At 50.1% G+C, this 17,792-nt stretch overlaps 1 protein-coding gene across 5 annotated transcripts in view; it reads right to left on the minus strand.

Annotated features, from left to right (window-relative positions):
* LOC140403839 (ankyrin repeat and fibronectin type-III domain-containing protein 1-like) overlaps window positions 1–17,792 on the minus strand; it is a 453,883-nt gene that overhangs the window by 356,456 nt on the left and 79,635 nt on the right. The window contains exon 1 of one of the 5 annotated variants that reach the window (XM_072492018.1): window positions 9,754–9,860. The exons of the other annotated variants lie outside the window; for them this stretch is intronic. The gene's annotated coding sequence lies outside the window, so the exon portion shown is untranslated. Of the gene's footprint in view, window positions 1–9,753; window positions 9,861–17,792 lie in introns of those variants that run through there. 5 annotated transcript variants of the gene reach the window in all.

Raw genomic sequence — 17,792 nt, forward strand, 5'->3', positions numbered from 1 at the left:
GGGGACAACGTCCTGCGCAACAATTGAAAAGATGCGTTTGTCCTTTAGTACGCATGGCCTCCCCGAGGTGCTGGTCACGGATAACGGCACTCCATTCACGAGTGAGGAGTTTGCGAGGTTCATGAAGATGAACGGCATACGCCATATCCGCACTGCCCCTTACCACCCGGCCTCAAATGGGTTGGCGGAGCGCGCAGTGCCGACATTCAAACAAGGCCTAAAAAAGCAGTCTTCCGGGTCAATGGACATGAGACTGGCTCGCTTTTTGTTTTCGTATAGGACCACCCCTCATGCGGTGACTGGGGTAGCTCCCGCAGAACTCCTAATGGGCCGGAGACTTCGCACCCACCTTAGTTTGGTTTTCCCGGACATTGGCGCAAAAGTACGCCGCACACAAGAAAGGCAGCGATAGGGCTTTTCTCGGCATCGGCCGATTCAACAGTTTGTGCCCGGTGACCCAGTGTTCATTCGGAATTTTGCTGGTGGTGCCCAGTTGGTTCCTGGCGTAATCTTTCGCCAAATGGGCCCAATATCTTACCAGGTGCAAGCCCAGGGTCGTCTCCAGCGCAAACATGTAGACCACGTTCGGTCCAGAAGACTATCCCTTCCAAAGATTACCCACCCCCGGAGCCACAGAGACCAGAGACAATGGAATCTTCCTCTGGTGCCTCACTCGAAGCCTGCGCAGGTCGTTACAGAACCGCATGGATATAGAGACTCTGAGACGACAAATTTGCACCCAGGCAGAAATTTCATAATCAAGCCATTCATTCCTGGCCTTTAATTGAAAGGTTCCACTAGTTTTAGGGTCAAACTCCTGCTATGGGTTAGCAGTCGAGGGTACTCAGTTCAGACGTTACTGGCACCTCGATGTGGCTCTTGTGTGTGGGGGCATCAGAATGACAATATTATGTCAATGCAAATATAAGTTCTCAATTAGACTTGTAAAAGCATACTCACACACAAGCAACCTCGTAACACGACACCACAAACATGATGGACTTACATTAATCACTGAGGCATTCTGATCACATATCAGACATTATCTCACTAACTCCTGCCCTTTGAAGTGGTTTGAAGATAATGGTGTGGGTATGATGGGGCTTCCATAAACTCATGGAGCTTTATTTGTGACGGGATACCCCTTCAGGCAGACACAACAGTTGCATAATTGAGCACACAGGCAACTGAAAACACATGGGAATCCTGGCTCACGAGGCTCCCAACTTTGCAGGAATCTTCAAACGAACATGCAGCAAAGTTCACTGCTAGCTGGCTGAAAGAGCTAAACTCACCATCACACACAATCTTCCAGCACATTTAGGAGGTCATTCGGCCCATCGTCCCCTGTGCTGGATCTCTGAACAGTCCTTTGTTCATTCATGGGTGTCAGGGTCACTGGCAGGGTGATCATTGGTCACTTGGGAATGGTAGCACAGTGATAAGTGTACTGGACAAATAACGGCAAGGTCTGATTAAAGCTCCAAAGACATGGGGCGCGATTCAGTGGACTGAAACAAAGTCCAATTTCGGGCAGGTTTGGTGGGTTGTTGCTCGGTGTCTGCAGCACCAAGATTCGCCGGCACTTTGCCTGTTTTTTGGGCCTTGGGGTGTTTCTTCCCGGTGAGTCCACACTTTAGTCAATTTCAAGTTCCTCTCAGAAAGGGCACCGTTTTGACCGGCGGCCCCGATCACTGCACGCCTCTTTCCCCCCACCCCCCCCTCACCCCCCTTCAGGCCATCACTTTCAGGACTCCGCCCCTTCAACCCCAAACATTCTATTAGTCCCTGGGACTCCCCCCCCCCTCCCTCATGCCCCCGCTAATGGGCAAGACCCCCCCCCCCAGGCCTGATCCCTGGCAGCGCCAAGCTGGCAGTACCAAGGTACCCGGATGCCAGGGGATGTGCCAGGGTACAGCCCTGCCCTGTCTCCGACCACCCAGGGGTCTCTAATGGCCTGTGAGATTCCACCCCCCAGGTGCCTTCACACTTGGTTCACGTTTGTGGAAACCAGTGCTAAATGGCGCCTGGTCAAATGTCTAGCAGGCATGGGCATTTACTCCCGGACACCGAGTGAAAGAGGCGCTTGGGTATGCTCATTTAAATATACTGATCTGGATCATGCCCAGCAAGGGCGAGATCCAGATCGTGCCGGGCAGAACGAGTCGGGTGACTTGCGACTGGCCCGGCCCCCGGCACAATTTGGGGCTCTCGCAGGATTCACCCATCATGCCTGGCTCCGCGATGGGCGCAAGGCGCTGATTCATGCCCATGAGTTCAAATCCTACAATTGCTGCTGGTGAAAATTTGGTTTAATAAATCTGGAATACAAAGCTAGTCTCAGAAATGATGACCACAAAATTACCAGATTGCCGTATAAACCTATCTGGTTCACCATTGCTCTTCGGGGAGCAAATCTACTGTCCTTACCTGGTGTGGCGTACATCTGACTCCAGACCTATACCAATGTGGTTGCCTCTCAATTCACCTTCGAAACAGCCTAGCAAGCTGCTCAGTTGTTGGTGGTTCACCATGCTGCTGAATGTCAAGGGGAAGTGCTTTGATTTCTCTTTTCAGAGATGGCTCAATGCCTGCCACTTGTGTGGCACGAATGTTACTCCCACTTATAGCCCAAGCCTGAATATTGTCCAGGTCTTGCTGTCTGTGGATATGGACTGCTTCAGTGTCTGAGCAGTCATGAATGGTACTGAACATTATGCAGTGAGCAGTGAACATCCCCTTTTCTGGCCTTATAGTAGAGGGAAGTTCATTGATGAAACGGCTGAAGATGCTTGGGCCTAGGACACTATCCTGAGAAACCTCTGCAGCAATGTTCTGGGGCTAAGATAATAGACCTCCAACAATTACAGCCATCTTCCTGTGTGTCAGGTATGATTTAAGCCAGTAGAGAATTTTCCCTCTGATTCACTGACTTAAACTTTACGAGGGCTCCTTAATGCCACATTCAGTCAAATTTTCCTTGATCTCATCAAGGTAGCCAATTCCTCACCTTTTATCATAGATTATTATATAGTCTCATAGAATTTACAGTGCAGAAGGAGGCCATTCGGCCCATCGAGTCTGCACCAGCTCTTGGAAAGAGCACCCTACCCAAGATCAACACCTCCACCGTATCCCCATAACCCAGTAACCCCACCCAACACTAAGGGCAATTTTGGACACTAAGGACAATTTATCATGGCCAATCCACCTAACCTGCACATCTTTGGACTGTGGGAGGAAACCGGAGCACCCGGAGGAGACCCACGCACACACTGGGAGGATGTGCAGAGTCCGCACAGACAGTGACCCAAGCCGGAATCGAACCTGGGACCCTGGAGCTGTGAAGCAATTGTGCTATCCACAATGCTACCGTGCTGCCCTCTGGAATTCAGCTCCTTTGCCCACATTTTAACCAAGGGTCAGGAGCAGAATGTCCCTGGTGGAACAAACCCTGCATCAGTGAGCATCTTATTAATGAGCAAGTGCCACTTAATAGCACTGTTGAACCACCTTCCACGACTTTGCTGATGATTCATTAATTGACTGGGTCTGATTTTCCTTCATTTTGTAGACAGGCCAAATATAGACAATTTAGTGTCAGTGTTGCCGCAGTACTGGGCCATCTTGGCTGGAGGTAAGGCTGATTCTTCAGCTCTAGAGACATGATATTGTCACAGTCCATAACGTTTGCACTCCGCTGTTTCTTGATATCACTTCACCTTGATGGCTGTTTCTGCCGTTTAACATGCATGTAACTCTACATTATAGTTTCATCAGATTTCTTTATTCTTTCATGGGATGTGGGCATTGCAGGCAAGGCCAACATTTGTTGCCAGTCCCTAATTGCCCTCGAACTGAATGGCATTATTTTAAGTCAATCACATTGCTGTGGATCTGGAGTCACATGTAGGCCAGACCAGGTGTTTAGGACATTAGTGAACCAGATGATTTTTCCATAAATCAACAATGGTTTCATGGTCATCATTGGACTTTTAATTCCAGATTTTTATTGAATTCAAATTTCACCATCTGCCAAGGTGGGATTCAAACCGGGTCCCCAGAGTATTATCCTGGGTGTCTGGGTTACTAGTCCAGTAACACTGCCACTCTGTCACTGCCTCCTCTTAGTTGGCACTTAATTTTTATGTATGCCTGGCGCTGCCCCTGACATTTTCTCATACATTCCTTACTGAAACAAACTTGGTCTCCTGGCTTGATGATAATGGTAGAGTGAGAGGTATGCCAGACCATGAGGTAACATGGATGGCACAGTGGCTAGCACTGCTGCCTCACTGCCAGGGACCTGGGTTCAATTCCGGCCTTGGGTGGGGATCAGGTGGGGGAGTGGACCTAGGTCGGGTGCTCCTTCAGAGGGTCAAGTGCAGGCTCAGTGGGCCTCCTTCTGCATTGTAGGGATTCTATGGTACACTCTGGTGGAATAGAATTCTGCTGCTGATCTTGCTACTCTCAATACTTCTTCCGAGTTGTAGGTAACAAGGAGGAGTGCTGATTCATCAGCTGAGAGATGGCGACTGGTGGTAATCAGCAGGAGGATTGTTGGCCCATGTTTGACCTGATGCCTTGAGCGTTTGTGAGATCCAGAGTCAATATTGAGAACTCACAGAGCGAACCGCAACCCCCCACCCCCGGCTGACCGTGTGCCATGCGCAGGATTCTCTGTCCCACCAGCACCGTTTTCTGGCACGGTGCTGACACCCCTGACAGCGGGATCGTCCATTCCCGCAGTTGGCCAATGGGGTTTCCCATTGTAGGCCCCCCCCAAGCCGTCGGAAATGTGTGGGCATGGGTGCATGTGGGCCGTGCAGAGAATCCCACCAACGGAGAAGCATGTATTTTGGCGTCTCTGGTGGGTCATGCATTGGGACGGGGCCACATCCGGGGATGGTGATGGAGGGCACCTGAGGTGGCTAAAAGGGATGATGCTGAGATTGACCTGCTATTGCTTGAGGTTTGAGCGGCAGCTTCTCCCAATTTTGGCACGTGCCCAATGTTATTGATGTTTAGAACTTTGGTAAGGCCGCACTTGGGAATATTGCGCACAATTCTGGTTGCCACACTACCAGAAAGATGTGGAGGCTTTGGAGAGGGTGCAGAGGAGGATGTTACCTGGTCCGGAGGATGTTAGCTATGTGGAGAGGCTGAATAGACTCGGATTGTTTTCATTAGAAAGACGGAGGTTGAGAGGCGACCCGATTGAAGTCTACAAGGTTATGAGGGGAATGGATAGAGGGAATGGGCAGGCACTCTTTCCCAGGATGGTGGGGTCAGTCAGCAGGGGGCATAGGTTTAAGATTGTGGGGCAAAGTTTAGAGGAGATGTGTGAGGCAAGTGTTTTACGCAGAGGGTGCTGAACGCGTTGCCAGGGAAGGTTGTGGAAGCAGATACATTAACGGCGCTCAAAAAACATCTTGACAAACACATGGAGGACGGGTATAGAGGGATACGGCACAGGGAAGAGCTGAGAATTTTGGCCAAAGGTGGTATCATGACCGGTACAGGCTTGGAGAGCCGAAGGGCCTGTTCCTGTGCTGTACTGTTCTTTGTTCTTGTTCTTTGACTTTGCAACTATTAATTCATCCCACTCTCCTGTTCTTCTCCCACAGCTCTGCAATTTTCCTTTTCCCATTTCAAGTGTTAACCTGTTCTCTGTGAAAGTTGTTATTAAATCTCCGTCTACAAGCCTTTTAGGCAGTGCGTTTCAGAATAAAACATGTTTACAATCAAAGCCGTTTTTCCACATAGATCTACCGTATATCTGCATGCTGATTGAAGCGAGGGGTGGACAGGAAGTGGAAAATTAATGGCATACAGAATGTGGGTGGGATTGGTATTAGTCCCCACATCATTGCACCATGTGGAGGAGAAAGAGGGAGTTATTAGAAATATAAATAAAATTAACAGAATAACACCCTTAGATAACATTGCCATGGAATAAGTATTCCATTTTTTGCTCTTTAAGTTTTTGAAATAACTCTACAATTTGATTGGCTACCCCTTTTGTGTTGAGATTTGTAACACAGGAGATTTAACCTCTCTCGTCTCTCAAGATGGGTCCCACCCCCTTAATTTGAAGATAATTTACATTTTTTTGTTTTGCCTGTAATCTTGGCTCAAATCGTGTACGCGTTTGTTTTTACTGACTGACTCATGCCTGCCACGGAAAACATTGCTTCACAATGGGATGCTAATTCCTGCATATTGTGAATGCCTTATCAAAATGAGAAGGGTTAGTGCTAGGAAATGGATAATTTTCCTACTTTTCTCACCCATATCGAGAGCTCACTGGTCAACCATGACAAAGGTGGGCGCACGTTGACGCTACTACCCCTGTTCCAAGAATTATATGCAACCATAGAAAACCATCTTCAACAAGGCCATGCTCAGATTCCCCCTTCCTCGGATCGCTGACTCTCCTGCCCCATCTGGGGGAAACAGCTAACTAAATACCAACAATTACTTGCACCAAAGTCGAGGCAATTTGTTTTAGACCTAGAGACATAGGAGCGGAGGTAGGCCATGCAGCCCATCGTGTTTGCTCCGCCATTCAATCAGGTCATGGCTGATCTGACATAATCCTCAACTCCACTTTCCCACCTTGTCTCCAGAACTCTTGGTCCCCTTACTGATTAAAACCCTGCCTACCTTCTCGGTGCATAAGACTGGAGAAGGCCAATCAGCCCCACAAACCTGTTCTGTCATTGATTGAATTATGGGTGATCTGTAATTTATGGTTCCACATCCCTTGATGCCCTTGCCTATCAAAAATCTATCAATCCCACTTCTCGGGCCGGATTCTCCGCCGTCGGGAAGCTCCGTTTTGCTGGCAGCCCGGGGGTTTCCCGATGGCGTGGGGCTGCCCCACAATGGGAAACCCCATTGACCAGCCGGTGGAATGGAGCATCCCGCCGGCATGCTGAACCAGAAATCGGGCACTGCAGGACGGAGAATCCAGCCCCTGAACTTTTCAATTGACTCCCAGTTCCAACAGTTCTTTGGGGCGGCGGGGGTGAAAGAGTTCCAGGGTTCCACTACCCTATGTATGAGGAGGTGCTTATCTTGACGTCACGCCTGAACAACCTAATTCTAATTTTAAGGTTATGCCCCCTTTTTCTGGTCTACCTCCAGCCCTGCACCCCCGCACCCCCGACCCCCCTACCAGCCCTGAGAGGAAATACATTTCTCTCTATCTTGACCAACTCTTTTAATCATCTTAAACACTCCAACTATATTGTGCCTTAATCTCCTGTATTCAAGAGAATAGATGTTGAGTCTATGGAATCCTTTCCAATAAGTTAACCCTTTTGGTCCTGGTATCAGGTAGGTGCACCTCCAATGCATGCTCTCTGAGAATTCTGTGGATTCATCCCCACCTCGGATGCATTTAATCTCCTGCTATCTGGGTGAATCTTCACCCATGCAGCCTCAGAGGGAGAGACAGAGAGAAAGTGAGTTAGCCAAGGCTCTTCAACGATGGTTGCAAAATAGGCTGGAATTTTCCACCCTGCTGGTAGGGCCAGACTTCCTCTCGCTGCTGTTGCTGGGCTCATCTGGTCTTGGGTGGGGGTTTGCTGATCGTGGGGTGACCTCTGGATGGATCAAACTTGGATAATGTAAAAACTGTTGCTGCCTTGGTGATGTTACCTATAAAGTAATGATGAAAAGACCCCATTGAGGGACGTCCATCCCACCTCTCGGTACAGGATGAATAGTCAGAAGGTTTTTCCGAGGGTGGAAGACTCAATTACAAGGGGGCACAGGTTCAAGGCCAGAGCGGAAACGTTTAGGGGAGATGTACAGGGAAAGTTTTTCCAGGTGGTGCACGCACAATAGCAATGATTAAGATGTTTCTTGATGGACACATGAACGGGCGGGGAATGGAGGGATACAGATCGTTTGGGCAATAAGCAGTAGGTCTAAATAAGGAATCTGGATCGGCGCAGGATTGGTGGGCCGAAGGGCCTGTTCCTGTGCTGTAAGGTTCTTGATGTGGAGATGCCGGCGTTGGACTGGGGTGAGCACAGTAAGAAGTCTTACAACACCAGGTTAAAGTCCAACAGGTTTGTTTCGATGTCACTAGCTTTCGGATACCGAAAGCTAGTGACATCGAAACAAACCTGTTGGGCTTTAACCTGGTGTAAGACTTCTTACTGTAAGGTTCTTTGTTCTATCTCCAACTCTTGGCCTAGGTGACACAAAAGATTGCTCCTGCCACAGAAACATGCTGGGATCTGGTTACGCAACTCCCATCCCAATGTTCCTTTTGCACCTCTTATTATCCCAGAAAGGTGGCACTACAGATGAGGAACATCCTGCCCATGAATTATATAACTGACCTTGCTCCGTGGGGACTTGCCGTCTGTTGCCAGATTTCCCTTGAGTCCAGCACCTGATGAGAACTGGATGTCAAGTGCAGACAGGGGGAGGTCATGTTGAGAGTATGGGAGCACTTTCCCAATCTCACGCTGCATCTCTAAGTAGATGGCTTCGCTCTTCACCATATTAAGCATCCCTGAGCAGAACAAAATTTGAGTGGGAGAGTATCCGTTAGCCTGACTTACATCCAGAATGGATGCACAGTCAGACAGATCCCACTGCACTCATGCGATCTTGGTGCACATTTTTTATATTTCACCCAGGTGACTCTACAGAGGAAAATCATCCTCCCAGTCTGTGTCTCAACACAGGTGGGGTTGTTCTCCTTAAAACAGGAAAGGTAAAGAGGAAATAGAGGGATTCTAAATTATGAAAAGGTTTTTATTGAGTAGAGAGGAAGAAACTGTTTCCACTGGAAGAAGGGCTGGTAACCAGAGAATACAGTATTAAGGTAATTAAAAAGTATATCTCGCTGGGAGATGAATATAATTTTTTCCCCCCGTGAGCTGTTATGATCTAAAATACACTGTCTGAAAGGGCAATGGAAGCAGATTCAATCATACCTTTCAAAAGGGAATTGGATAAATACTTGAAAAGGAAATTTCCATCGGAAAAGACCAGGGGAGTGGGATTAATTGGATGGTTCTTTGAAAGAACCGGCATTGTTTCAAGCACTGAACAGCCAGCCGCCTTCTGTACTGTAATTGATTGCATAATTCGTAAAGCACAGTGATTATGAACCACAGCCTCTCGTGGAATTATTTTAGCAAGAAACTTTGTCTCCCTCTTGACCATTTCCCTAAGAAAAGAGTAAGAGTCGCCCTATATCTTCCACCAGTTACTTCTATTAGAGTGCACTGACTTTTGTAGCTTTCCTAAATGTCATTGTTTGACGTTAGCACCTCACTCTGAGGAGTCAGTATCTATACCACCGTGGCACATAACCCTGTTAGCAGAATGTAGAAAATATTTATGTACATCTATATATTCATCAAGGTCTGTCAGATAATTAGGTGCTTACACAGGAAATCTAGAAAAATGCCCCTGACTGTCTACTCCGACATCACAGTCACGGCAGTACAACATTCAGTATATTGCTGCTTTTCAAATACAAAACCATAGAAGCCGCTCTCTTTCTCGCACCCTGCACATTCGCCCACCCCGACCAGCTTTATGGAGCTGACAGAACTGGGAGCCAGCTGAATCGTTGTAGTACTTCACATTTTCAATTTAGTACTGGGTGTTTGCTATTGTGCTTGAACAGCTATCAATCACGCCACGATGCTAGAACAAATGCTAACTTTAAAAGGAAATAAAATCAGAAGGAATACTCCATCCACAGAACGGAGGACCTACCGGTATTCTGCCATTCAGAGTTACTTCCAGCAGCCCGGTTTGAAATGTGGAGCCTGACAGGTGAGCAACACAGCCCCGAGTAGAGCCAACAGCGTCACAGTAAAGTACAGTTTCCTGCTTTCAGTGAAGCAGAGGGGGGTTGAAGCAGGAAGCCTGCAAGCTTTTCGCAAAAAGTGTAGAATTACGTAGGAGGCCACATACTAAACACTGACTAAATCAGTGAAAAGGCATGTTATGTTTGAGAGGAAGTTTGAATTCTAAAATAAACAATTACTATTGTCCCCACAAGGCTAGTAACCATACAAGGTCAGCCTAATTGTCTTCCAGTCGATGTCTGTGTATTTACATTGTGTACCTATCGTATGTCCAATGTTTTTCATGTATGGAACAATCTGTCTGGACTGTACGCAGAACAATACTTTTCACTGTACATGTGACAATAAAGCAAATCAAAATCAAGTTGGCAGTGTTTATTAATCCATATTATTCTTTTGGCAACACAGTGATGGATCTGGTGGAGATGTAAAGCTACATTTGCCAGTCCAGTGTCAATTTGAAATTGTGGACACTTTTGGTAAAATGGGTATCATGTTGAGCTGATGCATATGGGCTCACCATTATAACCAAATGAGCCATCAAGGGCAATTGTGACAACTTTACAATCCCAAATAATACTGATAAAATGTTGACGGCACATCCCAATTCTCATGAAGCCTGACTCATTCTGGTTTTTCTCACATTTTTAAACTTGTACAGTGGAGTCAGCTCAGAGAAGGACTGGGGAATAGAACAAAGGACAAATAAAAGTACAGCACAGGAATAGGCCCTTCGGCCTTCCAAGCCTCCACCAACCAGGCCCGTCTAACCTAAAAGCAGCAGGAACTGGCCATTCAGCCCCTTGAACTTGCTCCGCCATTCAATAAGATGATTGCTGATCCACCTCCGCATTATTCCCATATCCCTTAATTCCTTCAGTATTCAACAATCTGTCAATCTCTGACTTGAATATGCTTAGCGGCTGAACATCCACAGCTTTCTGCGGCAGAGAATTCCAAAAATTCACATTGCTGAAAAGCGAGACATGTTGCCATGTTGCACCCGTCAGGATGAATGCAAAAGCCCCAGATTTCAAACGATTACAATTTATGTCGCTCTTTTCAGCAATATTCAAGTTCACGACGAGGTTCACGACGGCGCGAAACGGCCCCGATCCCGACCGATTCAGGCCCTGACAATGGGCCAGGATCGGGGCCGCGTCATCTACCCGCGCCAGGCCTTGTCGCGCGCGTCAAGGCGGCGCCGCATAGATGACGCGGCCGGCGCCGCATAACGGGCATCATCCGCGCATGCGTGGTTGCCGTCCTCTCTAAGTCCGCCCCGCAAGAAGATGGGGGACGGATCTTGCGGGGCAGCGGAAGGAAGGAGGTCCTCCTTCAGAGAGGACGGCCCGACAATCGGTGGGCACCGATCGCGGGCCACCCCACATTTGAGGTACCCCCCCCGGTGCAGGATCCCCCCTCGCCCCCCCTGCAGGCTGCCCCCCCAGCGTTCACGCACCGTTCATGACGGCAGCGACCAGGTGTGGATGGCGCCGGGGGGAACCCGCCGTTTTGGCCTGGCCGCTCGGCCCATCCGGGCCTGAGAATAGCGGGGGTGCCGGAGAATCGCCATTTTGGGTGTCTCCGGCGATTCTCCGGCCTGCGGCTCGCGAAACCCGACCGGGCCGTTCCCGCCGCTTGGGAGAATCGCGGGAGGGCATCGGACCGGCGTCCTGGGAAATTTTGGCGGCTCAGGCGATTCTCCCAACCGGCGCGGGAGTGGAGAATCTCGCCCCACATTACCAAGCGATTGATTGGCTGAAGAAATGCTTTGAAGAAATCGCAGCCGGCGCCGGGGCAGAGAATCCATTTCCGCAGACGAATTCGGGACACACGCCGATTCCCCGGGCCCCGAAAAGCGGCGTACTTGCGTGGCGGCTGTGGACGTAGTCGGGGGCGGGTCGAGGGCAGGGGGGGCCTTATATGGTACTGGTCTAATTTTGGGCGGGCGGTCTGGGTCGGGCACACGGCCGATCAGAGGCACTATTTGGAAGGTCCAGCTCCGTGATCTAAGTCCGTCATGGAGGTGCAGCAGCTGGAGGGCGCCACCGTGCGCATGCGCGGCCTCTGACCCGGAAGTGCGAGGGCCTGTATCTGCAGCTAAAGCTGCGAGCTTCCCAAGGGGTCACTGCCAGCCCCCTGCAGGGCTATGAATATGTGGCCCTTTCACACCAGTTTTTCTGTCATGAAAGGCCACAGTTTTTACGACGCCGTGGGGACATAGTCCCAAAAACGGAGAATCCAGCCCCTTATCTCAGTCCTAAATGGCCAGGCCCTTAGTCTGCGACTCTTACCCCCTAATTGTTGACCCACCAGCGAGGGAACGCACCACCATCTTCCTTGATGTTAGAGCTGGGTACAATGGAAAAAACACTGAAGATAAAAGTTATCTGTATAGGAAGACATGCTGTGGGCAAGACAATAAACACATTACTAACTGCTCTCCTCTATTGGTGCAAAGAATACACCATAGTATATGATCACTCTATCCTGCTGCTTCTCCTTTCTTCTCTTTTGTTCTCATCTGTGGCTGCTTACACCTCTCCCTTTCACTTGGAGGACATCGTAGGTAGGATGCCATGTTTTTTAATTCATTTATGTGATGTGGGTTTCGCTGGCTAGGCCAACGTTTATTGCCCATCCTAATTTCCCTTGAGAAGGTGTGGTGAGCTGCCTTCTTGAATTGCTGCAGTCCATGTGGTGGATGTAGGTACACTCACAGTGCTGTTAGGGACAGAGTTCCAGGATTTTGACCCAGTGGCAGTGAAGGAATGGCCGATATATTTCCAACTCAGGATGGGTAAGTGGCTTGGAGGGGAACCTTCAGGCGGTGGTTTTACCAGGTACCTGCTGCCCTTGTCCTCTAGATGGTAATGGTCATGGGTTTGGAAGGTGCTGACTAAGGAGCCTTGGTGAGTTCCTGCCGTGAATCTTGCAGGTGGCACACATGGCTGCCATAGTGAGTCGGTGGTGGATGGAGTGAATATTTGTGGAAGGGATGCCAATCAAGTGGGGCTGCTTTGTCCTGGATTGTGTCTAGCTTCTTGAGTGTTGTTGGCACAGCAAGGGGAGGGTATCCCATCGCACTCCTGGCTTGTGCTTTGTCGATGGTGGACAGGCTTTGGGGGTCAGGAAGTGAGTTGCTCACCACAGAATTCCTAGCCTTTGATCTGCTTTGATCACAGTGTTTATCTGGCTAGTCCAGTTCAGTTTCTGGTTCTTCAGGTTGTTGATAGTGGGGTAGTCAGTGACGTTGTGCCATTGAATGTCAAGGGGTGATAGTTAAGATTCTCTCTTGTTGGAGAAGATCAATTTGTGGAATTCATTATCTCAGAGGGCATGGTTGCCGGGACATTGAGCAGATAGACAGATTTTTAATGGATTGAAGGGTTATGGAGAACTGGCAGAAAAGTGGAGTTGAGGCTGAGAGGAGATCAACTACGATCGTATTGAATGGCGGAGTGGGCTCGGGGGCTGAATTGCCCACTTCCGCTGCTAGTTTCTATGCCTGGCCCAAATGTTATGTGCCGCTTGTCAGCCCAAGTCTGGATATTGCCCAACTCTTGTTCCATTTTGACACGGACCTCTTCAGTGTCTGAGGAGTCATGAATGGTGCTGTACATTGTGCACTCATCAGTGAACATTCCCAATCCTAAACTTCTGATGGAAGGAATCTGATTGATGAAGCAGCTGAAGATGGTTGGGCCGAGAACAATCCCCTGAGGAACTCCTGCATTGATATCCCTGGTTGTTGAAGGGGCACTTGCTGCGAGTGCTGGATAGTTTTGTCCCACTGAGACAAGGGAGGAATGGGTAGGTGAAGGAGCCTTGGATGACAAGAGAAGTGGTGCTTCTAGTCAAGAGGAAGAAGGAAGCTTACGTAAGGTTGAGGAAGCAAGGATCTGGCTTGGCTCTAGAGGGCTACAAGGTAGCCAGGAAGGAACTGAAAAATGGAGTTAGGAGAGCGAGAATGGGGCATGAAAAAGCCCTGGCGGGAAGGATTAGGAGAAACCCCAAGCGTTCTACACTTATGTGAGAAATAAGAGGATGATCAGAGTGAGAGTAGGGCCGATCAGGGATAGTGGAGAGAACTTGTGCCTAGAGTCTGAGGAGGTAGGAGAGGCCCTAAATGAATATTTTGCTTCAGTATTCACTAGAGAGAACAGTGTGAACCAGGTTAATAGATTCAAACAGGTTGATATTAAGAAGGAGGATGTGCTGGAAATTTTGAAAAGCATCAGGATAGATAAGTCCCCTGGGCCAGACGGGATATACCCAAGGTTGACAGGATATACCCAAGGTTACTATGTGAAGCGAGGGAAGAGATTGCTACGCTGTTGGCGATTACTTTTGCGACCTCATTCTCCACTGGAGTAGTACCGGATGATTGGAGGGAGGCAAATGTTGTTCCCCTGTTCAAGAAAGGGAATAGGGAAATCCCTGGGAATTACAGACCAGTCAATCTTACGTCTGTGGTGAGCAAAATACTGGAAAGGATTCTGAGAGATAGGATTTATGATTATTTGGAAAAACATGGTTTGATTGAAAATAGACAGCATGGCGTTGTGAGGGGCAGGTCATGCCTCACAAGCCTCATTGAATTCTTTTTAAAAAAAAATGTTTATTAAGAATTTTTTACAAAATTTTCAACCATACAAAGCAACCCCCCCCCCTCCCCCCCCCCCCCCCCCCCCCCCCCCCGTAACGCGAAAGAAAGAAAGCTTGCATAGCAAGACATGAACATGGCAAGTCAATATGATACAGAACTTTGTACATTGGATTCCTCCCGTACATATCAGTTTCCCGGATCATTCATGTATTTTCTTGCTCAAATGCCCCCCAGAAAGGCCCCCCTTCCCCCTCCCTCCCTCCTCCCCCCCCCAAGAAAGATGTTCCCCCCCCCTCCTCCCCCCTGGGTTGCTGCTGCTGCTGTCCGACCTTCATCTAACACGAGATAGTCTAGGAATGGTTGCCACCGCCTGCAGAACCCCTGCGCAGGCCCCCTCAAGGCAAACTTTATCCTCTCCAACTTGATAAACCCAGCCATATCATTTATCCAGGCCTCCACGCTGGGGGGCTTCGCCTCTTTCCACATTAACAAGATCCTTCGCAAGGCTACTAGGGACGCAAAGGCCAGAATGCCGGCCTCTTTCGCCTCCTGCACTCCCGGCTCGTCCACTACTCCAAATAGTGCTAGCCCCCAGCTTGTCTTGACCCGAACATTCACCACCTTAGATACTGTTCCCGCAACTCCCCTCCAGAACCCTTCCAGTGCCGGGCATGACCAAAACATATGGACATGGTTCGCCGGGCTTCCTGAGCACCTCCCACATCTGTCCTCCACCCCAAAGAACCTGCTCAGCCTCGCCCCCGTCATATGCGCTCTGTGAACTACCTTAAACTGTATCAGGCTGAGCCTGACACACGAGGAAGAGGAATTAACCCTACTTAGGGCATCAGCCCACAGCCCCTCCTCAAACTTCTCCCCTAGCTCCTCTTCCCATTTATCTTTCAGCTCCTCTACCAAAGCCTCCCCCTCTTCTTTCATCTCCTGGTATATCGCCAACACCTTGCCCTCCCCGACCCATACGCCCGAAATCACCCTGTCTTGAATCCCCTGTGCCAGGAGCAGTGGGAATTCCCTCACCTGCCACCTCACAAATGCCCTCACTTGCATGTACCTGAAAGCATTTCCCGGGGGTAGTCCAAATTTCTCCTCCAGCGCCCCTAAGCTCGCAAACGTCCCATCGATGAACAGGTCCCCCATTCTTCTAATCCCTGCCCGATGCCAGCTCTGAAACCCCCCCGTCCATCCTTCCTGGGACAAACCGATGGTTATTCCTGATCGGGGACCACACCGAGGCTCCCATCGCTCCCCTATGTCGTCTCCACTGCCCCCAGATCTTTAATGTTGCCGCCACCACCGGGCTCGTGGTGTACCTTGTCGGCGAGAGTGGCAGCGGTGCCATCACCAGCGCCCCCAGGCTCGTTCCTTTGCAGGACGCCATCTCCAACCTCTTCCACGCCGCCCCCTCTCCCTCCATCACCCACTTACGGATCATCGCCACGTTGGCTGCCCAGTAGTAGCCACCCAGATTCGGCAACGCCAATCCTACTCTATCTCTGCTATGCTCCAGGAACCCCCTCCTTACCCTCGGGGTCTTGCTCACCCACACAAATCCCATAATGCTCCTGCTTACCCTCTTAAAGAAGGCCTTGGTAATCACAATTGGGAGGCATTGGAATACAAAAAGAAACCTCGGGAGAACCACCATTTTAATCGACTGTACCCTGCCCGCCAGCGAGAGTGGCAACATGTCCCACCTTTTAAAGTCCTCCTCCATCTGTTCCACCAGCCGCGTCAAATTAAGTTTGTGCAGTGCCCCCCAGCTCCTAGCTACCTGAATCCCCAAGTATCGAAAGCTCCTTTCCGCCCTCCTCAACGGTAGGTCGTCTATCCCTCTTCCCTGATCCCCCGGCTGCACCACAAAGAGCTCACTCTTTCCCACATTGAGCTTATAGCCCGAGAAGTCTCCAAACTCCCTTAGGATCTGCATGACCTCAACCATCCCCTCCACTGGATCCTCCACATACAGCAACAAGTCGTCTGCGTACAGCGACACTCGATGTTCCTCTCCCCCTCGGACCACCCCCTTCCATTTCCCCGACTCCCTTAACGCCATGGCCAAAGGCTCAATTGCTAATGCAAACAGCAGGGGGGACAGGGGGCACCCCTGCCTCGTCCCTCGGTACAGCCGGAAATACTCCGACCTCCGCCGGTTCGTGACCACACTCGCCACCGGGGCTCTGTACAGGAGTTTAACCCAACTAATAAACCCTCCACCGAACCCAAACCTCCTCAACACTTCCCAGAGATACTCTCACTCTACTCAGTCAAAGGCCTTCTCCGCGTCCATAGCTGCCACTATCTCTGCCTCTCCCTCCACCGATGGCATCATTATCACATTTAGGAGCCTTCGCACATTGGTATTTAGCTGCCTACCCTTTACGAATCCCGTCTGGTCCTCGTGAATCACCCCCGGGACACAGTCCTCAATCCTCGTAGCCAACATTTTTGCCAGCAACTTAGCATCTACGTTGAGGAGCGAGATCGGTCTATACGACCCGCATTGCAGTGGGTCTTTATCCCGCTTCAAGATCAAAGAGATTGTCGCCTCCGACATTGTCGGGGGCAGGGTCCCCCCCCCCCTTGCTTCATTGAAGGTCCTTACCAGCAACGGGGCTAACAGGTCTACATACTTCCTATAGAACTCCACCGGGAACCCATCCGGCCCCGGGGCCTTCCCTGCCTGCATGCTCCCCAGTCCTTTAACCAGCTCCTCCACCCCAATGGGCGCCCCCAAACCAGCCACCTCCTGCTCCTCCACCCTCGGGAACCCCAGTTGGTCCAAGAATCGTCGCATCCCCTCTTTTCCCCCTGGGGGCTGGGACCTGTACAGCTCCTCGTAAAAGGCCTTAAATGCCTCATTCACTTTCACGCACTCCGCACCGTAGTTCCCTTGCCATCCTTGATTCCACCTATTTCCCTCGCTGCCATCCTCTTACGGAGCTGATGTGCCAGCATCCGACTCGCCTTCTCCCCATATTCATATATCGCCCCCTGTGCCTTCCTCCACTGTGCCTCTGCCTTCCCTGTGGTCAACAGGTCGAACTCCGTCTGGAGACTTTGTCTCTCCCTGAGTAGTCCCTCATCAGAAGCCTCTGCGTATCTCCTGTCCACCCTTAAAATCTCCCCCACTAACCTCTCCCTTTCCCTGCCCTCTCTCTTTATCCTATGAGCCCTGATGGATATTAACTCTCCCCTGACCACCGCCTTCAGTGCCTCCCATACTACTCCCACCTGCACCTCCCCGTTGTCATTGGCCTCCAGATACCCTTCGATGCACCCCCGCACCCTCCCGCACACTTCCTCGTCTGCCA

The sequence above is a fragment of the Scyliorhinus torazame genome, chromosome 29, assembly GCF_047496885.1.
Source record: "Scyliorhinus torazame isolate Kashiwa2021f chromosome 29, sScyTor2.1, whole genome shotgun sequence".
Taxonomy (NCBI): Eukaryota; Metazoa; Chordata; class Chondrichthyes; order Carcharhiniformes; family Scyliorhinidae; genus Scyliorhinus; species Scyliorhinus torazame.